This window comes from Macaca mulatta, chromosome 17 (assembly GCF_049350105.2).
Source record: "Macaca mulatta isolate MMU2019108-1 chromosome 17, T2T-MMU8v2.0, whole genome shotgun sequence".
In the NCBI taxonomy this organism is placed as follows: Eukaryota; Metazoa; Chordata; class Mammalia; order Primates; family Cercopithecidae; genus Macaca; species Macaca mulatta.
In genome coordinates, this window is record NC_133422.1 from 91,617,704 (window position 1) to 91,625,790 (window position 8,087).

The window sequence follows — 8,087 nt, forward strand, 5'->3', positions numbered from 1 at the left end:
TAAAAAACCCCACAATACACAACATCCAAGCGTGTTGTCAAATTAGGGAGGAAATGGGGCTTGATGCCCTTGTTTCCTGCCTTAGATACAAGGATGGGAGAGAAAAAACACTAGGCATCATCGGAGTGAGGCAGATGGGACAGGGCCACTCAAAGCTGTGGTGGGAGCCCTGAGAACACTACACAGAGTGCACAAGGTTTCCAAGCGTGATCTATTTCCTTTCCTGATCTATTCTTTCCCTGTGAGACACAACCTCATTGCCCTCAAACTGAAGGATCTCATCAGGAACAGCAGCAGTGGGTTCCTCTGCTGTCACTTCATCTTCATTGATACCAGGCCTAGCTTGATCATGCAGTAGATGTAGTTGGAGTGGGTCTGTGGATCCTCAAGGAAGAATTCAGAAGAGCAGCTTGGTTTCCAACAGCAGCACCACCCAGTCCTTGACAGCCTTGTCATTGTTGTCCACCTCAGCCTTCTGCCACAGCGTCTCCACAATGCAGTGGTCATGGTGATCACCAGGTGCCCTTTGGCCATCAGGTAACCATCATAGAGGTGTCCCAAAGTACCTGGGCTTTCACAATCTGCTCCATAATGGCTGTCAAGCCATAGATGCTGGTCACATTGCAGCAAGTGAAGACTCAAGCCTATTGGAAACTGTCACCTTGTCAACCTTCTTATCCAAGATTATTTTCATGAACTTGCAGAGGTTCTCAAGCTTTACTTTGCACTCTTCCATTTTCTTCTTCTCCTCCTCACCTTCAGGTAGCTCCAGACCCTCCTTGGTAACTGAGATGAGGCCCTTCCCGTTAAACTCCTTGAGCTGCTGCATACAGTACTTATCAGTGGGGTTGGTATTATACACTACCTTAAAGCCCCGCTTCTGCACTCACTCCACGAAAGCAGAGCTGGCCACCTGTTCGTTGCTCTCCCCAGTGATGTAGTAGGTGTATCCTTCATAAAAAAAAAAAAAAGACATATTCTGACAGAGATGTCATCTCTTCTCCAGACTGGGAGGTGTGAAAGTGCAGCAGCTCAGACAGGTGTTGCCAGTTAGGGGCGTCCTGGGGGATTCCAAATTTTAGATTTTCAGAGAATACCTCATAGGATTTCTTGTAATTCTCTTTGTCTTCTGCCAACTCAGCGAAGAGCTCAAGGTACTACTTAACAATGTTTTCGTGAATGGCTTTCAAGATTTTGCTCTGCTGGAGCATTTCTCAAATGTTCAAGGGTAGATCCTCAGAGTCAACCATACCACGGATAAAGTTGAGATCCTCTGGTATCAGCTCATCACAGCTGTGCACGATGAACACATGAAGGATGTAGAGTTTGATGGTGTCTTTTTTCTTATTATTCCCAAAGAAATCAAAAGGAGCCTGACTGGCGATGAATAGCAATGCCCTGAATTCCAACTGACCTTCTATAGAGAAGTGCTTGACTGCCAGGTGGTCTTCCCAGTCATTAGTGTGGCTATTACGGAATTCTCCATACTTCTCCTGGGTGATGTAATCATGGTTTCTTGTCCAAATAGGCTTGGTCTTGTTTAGTTCTTCCTGATCAATGAATTTCTCTCTGATCTTGGTTTTCTTTTTCTTATCCTTGCCACTGTCATCCTCCTCCTTTGAACCCACATTTTCAATCTTGGGCTTTTCCTCATTATCTTTATCCTCCTATTATTTCTTGCCTTTCTCTTCCCCTGCCTCATCATCACTGATTTCCTTCTCTCTTCCCTTCCTCAGATAGAGGGTGATGGGTTAGCCTATGAACTGTGAGTGCTTTTTCACTGCATCTTTGACCCATCTCTCTTCTAAGTACTCTGCTGGTTTTCTTTAAGGTGGAGGATCATTTTGGTACCCCTGCCATGGTCAGCACATACAGTGAAGGAACCCCCACCAGAGGACTCCCAGGTTCACTGTTCATCATCATTGTGCTTTGTGATCACAACCACTTTCTCTGCCACCACATAGGCAGAATGAAAGCCAACACCAAATTGACAATCATGGAGATGTCTGCACCAGCCTGAAGAGCCTCCATAAATCCTTTAGTATCAGACTTGGCAATGGTTCCCAAAGTATTTATGAAATCAGCTTTGTCATGCCAATGCCTGTGTCCACCAAAGTCAGGGTACATTCCTGAGGGTTGGGCATGATGTCCATTTTCAGCTCTTTACCACTGTCCAACTTGTAAGTGTCTGCCAGGCCCTCATAGAGAATCATGTCCAAGGCATCAGAAACTTTAGAAATCAACTCTTGAAGGAAAATCTGCTTGTTGGAATAGAAGATATTGATAATAAGAGACCTGAGTTAGGCAATTTGTGTCTGAAAGACCTCCTCCTCTTCATGGTGCACTTCCTCAGGCATTTTGAAAAGAAAAGCCTTACAAGTACTAGAGAGCAAGGTGGGTTGGGACTGTCCCACACGCATGGGGCACCAGGCTGTGCAACAGTGACTTGGAGCCCATATGTCTTCCTTTGAATTGAATTGTCTATTCAAGTCTTTTGTACATTTTTCAAAATGAGGTTATTGTCTTTTTATTATTGAGTTTTAAGAGTTTCCTAACATGCTCTGGATAAAAGTCGTTTGTCAGATATTTGTGTTAGAAATGCGTTGTTTTTTGCTATTTTCTTAATTTTGTCTTTTGATGAGCACGCACTCATACACATACATACAGTGGAATACTGTAAAGTCTTAAAAACAAGAAAATGCTGTCATTTACAGCAACATGGATGGAACTGGAGGACATTATGCTAAGAGAAATAAACCAGGAACCAAAAGACAAATACTGTATGATCCCATTTATGTGCAGAATCTAAAAAAGTCAATCTGGTAGAAACAGAGTAGAAAGGTGGTTACAAAAGGCTGGGGGAAGGGAGAGAGATGGGGAATGGGAAGATGTTGATCAAAGGATACAAAATTTCAGTTAGACTGGAGGAATAAGTTTTAGTGATCTATTGCACTGCATGATGGCCACAGTTAATAATGTGTTGTATATGTCAAAATTGCGAAAAGAATCAATTTTTAATTTTCTCACCACAAAAAGAAAGATAATTTGGCATTATGGTGTGAATACCCCAAAAATGATGTGTTGAAAACTTGATTCCCAGTGAAGCAGTGTTACGAGGTGAGGCCTAATGGGAGACATTTAGGTCATGAGGGTTCTACCCTCACAAATGAATTGATGCCTGTTGTAAAAGGGCTTGAAACTGCAAGTTCAGTCTCTTGCTCTCTCTTCTGCCATAAGATAGGCAGCAAGAAGGCCTTTCCCAGATGCCAACCCCTCAATCTTGAATTTTCCAGCCTCCAGAACCATGAGCCAATACATTTTCATTATAAATTAACCTACCTCAGGTATTCTGTTACAGCCCCACAAAACAAATTGAGACAGTTGGTGAGGTAATTAGCTTCACTGAATCTTTCTACAATATATACATAGAGCAAGACATCATGTTATACTCATACACAATTATTTTTTGTCAAGTAAAATTTCAAAAAACGTTTTAAAGTATGTTGTTCAGTGTCCTAATAATTGGTGAAATTCCCCTTCTCTTTCTGTTATTGATTCATAATTTAATTCTGTTATAGTCATATAATATTTTATATTACTTGACTCTTATGGATCTTATTAAATTTACTTTGAGTTCATTTATAGACTAGCAACAACCTACGTTGGTAAATGTTCTACATGTGCTAACAAAAAATGTCAATTCTGCTGCTAGTAGGTAGAATTTTTCATAAACATCAATTAGGTCAAGTTTGTTAATTGTGTTCTTCAGGTCTTACATAGCCTTACTGATTTTCTGCATACATTTTCTATCAATTATTGGGAGAAGAATATGGAAATTTCCTATATGAGTTTAGATGTATTTATTTCTCTTTTTATTTACAACAGTTTGCTTCATGTATTTTGAAGGTTTTGTTTTGTTTTGTTTTTGAGATGGAGTCTTGCTCTGTCGCCCAGGCTGGAGTGCAGTGGCATGATCTCGGCTTATTGCAACCTCCGCTTCCCAGGTTCAAGTGATTCTCCTGCCTTAGCCTCCCAGGTATCTAGGTCTATAGGCACGTGCCACCATGTCCGGCTAATTTTTACATATTTAGTAGAGACAGAGTTTCACCATGTTGACCAGGCTGGTCTCAAACTCCTGACTTCAAGTGATCTGCCTGCCTCACCCTCCCAAAGTGCTGGGATTACAGGCATTAGCCACCACCCACCCTATTTTGAGGTTTTGTTATTAGGTACATAAGATTTTATATTATTGTTGGCAGACAATTGTCCATGGGTTGCTTGCATATCTACAGGTTTTCTGAACAAAACCAAGGCATTAACAGTCTGAGCTCTTTCACATTGTGATTATTTTACCTTTTTTTTTTGTAAAATAGTTTTGCTGGGTATAAAATTATATGTTTATAATTTTCCTCTTTCAGTAGTTAAAAGATGTTGCTCTCCTACTTTTCCCTTATATTACTTCTGATGCTGCTGCCATTCTTAGCTTTGTTCCTGTGTATATATGTTCTTTCTTCCCTGCTGACTGCTTAAATTTTTCCCACTAAAAAAATTATTATCATATTGTATTAGTCCATTTTCATACGCTATGAAGAAATACCTGGGACTGGGTAATTTATAAAGGAAAAGAGTTTAATGAAATCACAGTTTCACATGGCTAGGGAGGCCTTAAAATCATGATGGAAGGTGAATGAGGAACAAAGGCATATCTTACATGGCAGCAGGCAAGAGAGCTTGTGCAGGGGAGCTGCCCTTTATAAAAGCATCAGATCTTGTGAGACGTAGTCACCATCACAAGAAGAGCACAGGAAAAACCCACCCCCATGATCCAATTACCTCCCACTTGATCCCTCCCATGACATGTAGAGATTATGGGAGCTACAATTCAAGATGAGATTTGGGTGGGGACACAGCCAAACCATATCATTCCATGTCTAGCCCCTCCCAGATCTCATGTCTTCACATTTCAAAACCAATCCTGCCTCCCAAACAGTCCCCCAAAGTCTTAACTCATCTCAGCATTAACTCAAAAGTCCACAGTCCAAAGTCTCATCTAAGACAAGGCAAGCCCCTTCCATCTATGAGCCTGTAAAATCAAAAGCAAGTTAATTACTTCCTACAAATAATGGTGGTACAAGAATCGGGTTAATATAACAGTTCCAAATGGGAGAAATTGGCCAAAATAAAGGGGCTACAGTCCCCACACAAGTCTGAAATCTGGCAGGGCAGTCAAATCTTAAAGCTTTAAAATGATCTCCTTTGACTCCATGTCTGACATCCAGGTCATGCTGATGCAAGACGTGGGTTCCCATGGTCTTGGACAGCTTCTCCCCTGTGGCTTTGCAGGGTACAACTGTCCTCTCTGCTGCCTTCACAAGCTGGCATTAAGTGTCTGTGGCTTTTCCAGGCACATGGTGCAAGCTGTCAGTGGATCTTACATTCGGGGTCTAAAGGATGGTGGCCCTCTTCTCACAGCTCCAGTAGGCAGTGCCCCAGTGGGGACTCTGTGTAGGGGCTCCCACCCCACATTTTCCTTCCACATTGCCCTAGCAGAGATTCTCCATGAGGGATTTGCCCATGTAGAACACCCTTGCCTGGACATCCAGGCATTTCTGTACATCCTCTGAAATCTAGGCAGAGGTTCCTAAACCTTAATTCTTGACTTCTGTGCACCCACAGTCACAATAACACATGTAAGCTGCCAAGGCCTGTAGTTTGCAACCTCTAAAGCAATGCCTGAGCTCTACATCGGCCCCCTGTAGCCACAGCTGGGATGCAGGGTACCAAGTCTCCAGACTGCACAAAGCAGCAAAGCCCTGGGCCTGGTCCACAAAGCCATTTTTTTTCCTCCTAGGCCTCCAGGCCTGTGATGGAAGGGGCTGCCATGAAGACTTCTGACATATTCTGGAGACACTTTCCCCATTGTCTTGGCAATTAACATTTGGCTCCTGGTTACTTATGTAAATTTCTGCAGCTAGCTTGAATTTGTCCTCGAAAAATAGGTTTTTCTTTTCTGTTGCATCATCAGCCTGCATATTCTCCAAAGGTTTATGCCTGCTTCCTCTTGAACACTTTACCACTTAGAAATTTCTTCTGCCAGATATCCTAAATCATCCCTCTCAAGTTCAAAGTTCTACAGATCTCAAGGACAGGGGCAAAATGCTGCCAGTCTCTTTGTTAAAGCATAACAAGAGTCATCTTTGTTCCATTCCCAAAAGTTCCTCATCTCCATCTGACACCACGTCAGCCGGGACTTTATTGTCCATATCACTATCAGCATTTGGGTCAAAGCCATTCAACAAGTCTCTAGGAAGTTCCAAAGTTTCCCACATCTTCCTGTCTTCTTCTGAGCCCGCCAAACTATTCCAGCCTCTGCCTGTTACCCAGTTCCAAAGTCACTTCCACATTTTTGGGTATCTTTACAGCAGTGCCCCATTACTTGGTACCAATTTATGGTATTAGTCCATTTTCACATTTCTATGAAGAAATACCCAAGACTGGGTAATTTATTTTTTAAAAAGAGGTTTAATGGACTCCAGTTCCACATGGCTAGGGAGGGTAGCAATCATGGTGGAAGGCAAAAGAGGAGAAAAGGCACATCTTACAAGACGGCAGGCAAGAGAGCATTTGCAGGGGAACTGCCCTTTATAAAATCATCAGATCTTGTGAGACTTACTCACTATCATGAGACCAGCATGGGAAAAAAATGCCCCCATGATTGGATTACCTCCCACCTAGTTTCTCCCGTGACATGTGGGGATTATGGTGAAGCAGCATCATTCATCTGGGTGATACCTAAGGTTTGTTGACTCTCACCAAGGAAATCAAAGATGTGGACGCACAAGGAGTAAGGTTAAGAGCAGAGGTTTAATAGGTGAAAGAAAGAGAGAAGCTCTCTGCACAGGAAGGGATCCCAGAGAAAATGGGTTGCTGCTTCCTCAATGAAATGCAGAAGGTTTTATAGATGAGCTTGAGGAGGCAGTGTCTGATTTATGTAGGGCACAAAAGATTTGCCAGACCAGGTGTGCCATTTGTATAGTGCGTGAAGAAGCTGGCCACCCCACCGTAATCTTTTATTATGCAGATGGGTTCTCTATTTGTCTGGCACCATGTTGCCTGTTCCTTTGCTGTACACATGGTGACAAAGAAAAGGGAAGATGAAGCTTCCATGTTGAACATACCTGGCTTCCAGGTAACCCTTTGCTTTTTGCACAGTTGCTGGCATTCACCCACGCAAGCTTCCAGCTTGCTTATCTATGTCTGCAGCTCGAGTTTCCAGACTGCTGTTTGTTAGAAAAAGAAACGATTTGTGGGCTGCCTTTTGTTAAAAGAGAAGCCTTGCCGAGGACTGCTTTACCCTCACTATCTGCCTAAGTAATTTCTAGCTCCTGTATCAATGGGAGCTACGATTCAAGATGAGATTTGGGTGGGGACACAGCCAAACCATATCAGATATACCCTGATGTAATTTTCTTCATGTTTCTTTTACTTGGAATTTATTAAGCTTCTTGGAAAATGTTGGGCCATTATTTCTTCAAATATTTATTTTCCTTTTAACCCCTTCTTCTAGGACATCAATTTCTTGTATTAGGCTACTAAAACCTGTTCGAAAACTCACAAATACTGTTCTTTTTGGTTTGGGTTGGTTTTTTGTTTTGTTTTGTTTTTGTTTTTGTCTTTTTTTCTCTGTGTTGGATTTCAGATTATTATTATTGCTGTGTTTTCAAGTTCACTAATCTTTTACTCTGTAGGTAGAATCTGTTATTAATTCCCTTCATGTATTTTGGGGTCTCAAATATTGTTGTTTTCATCAATATAACTTCAATTTGGATCTTCTAAATATATATTCCAAAAGTCTGTTTATCATGTCAAGTTTTTGTCTACCTTTTTGAGCCTATTGTTTATATTTATATCATTCTTTACTAATATTATTATTGATGTCTTCATTAGTTATCTAGGGCTGCCATAGCAAAGTCCACAAAATGATCTTAAACAAAATAAATGTGTTATCTTACAGTTTGAGAAGCCAGAGTATGAAATCAAGATGTTGGCAGAGTGGGCTCTTTTTGAGGACTATGAGGAAAGGATCA

At 41.6% G+C, this 8,087-nt stretch overlaps 1 pseudogene; it reads right to left on the reverse strand.

Annotated features, from left to right (window-relative positions):
- Positions 1 to 211: 211 nt before the first annotated feature.
- On the reverse strand, positions 212 to 2,357 carry LOC106994350 (heat shock protein HSP 90-beta pseudogene; annotated as a pseudogene).
- Positions 2,358 to 8,087: the final 5,730 nt, after the last annotated feature.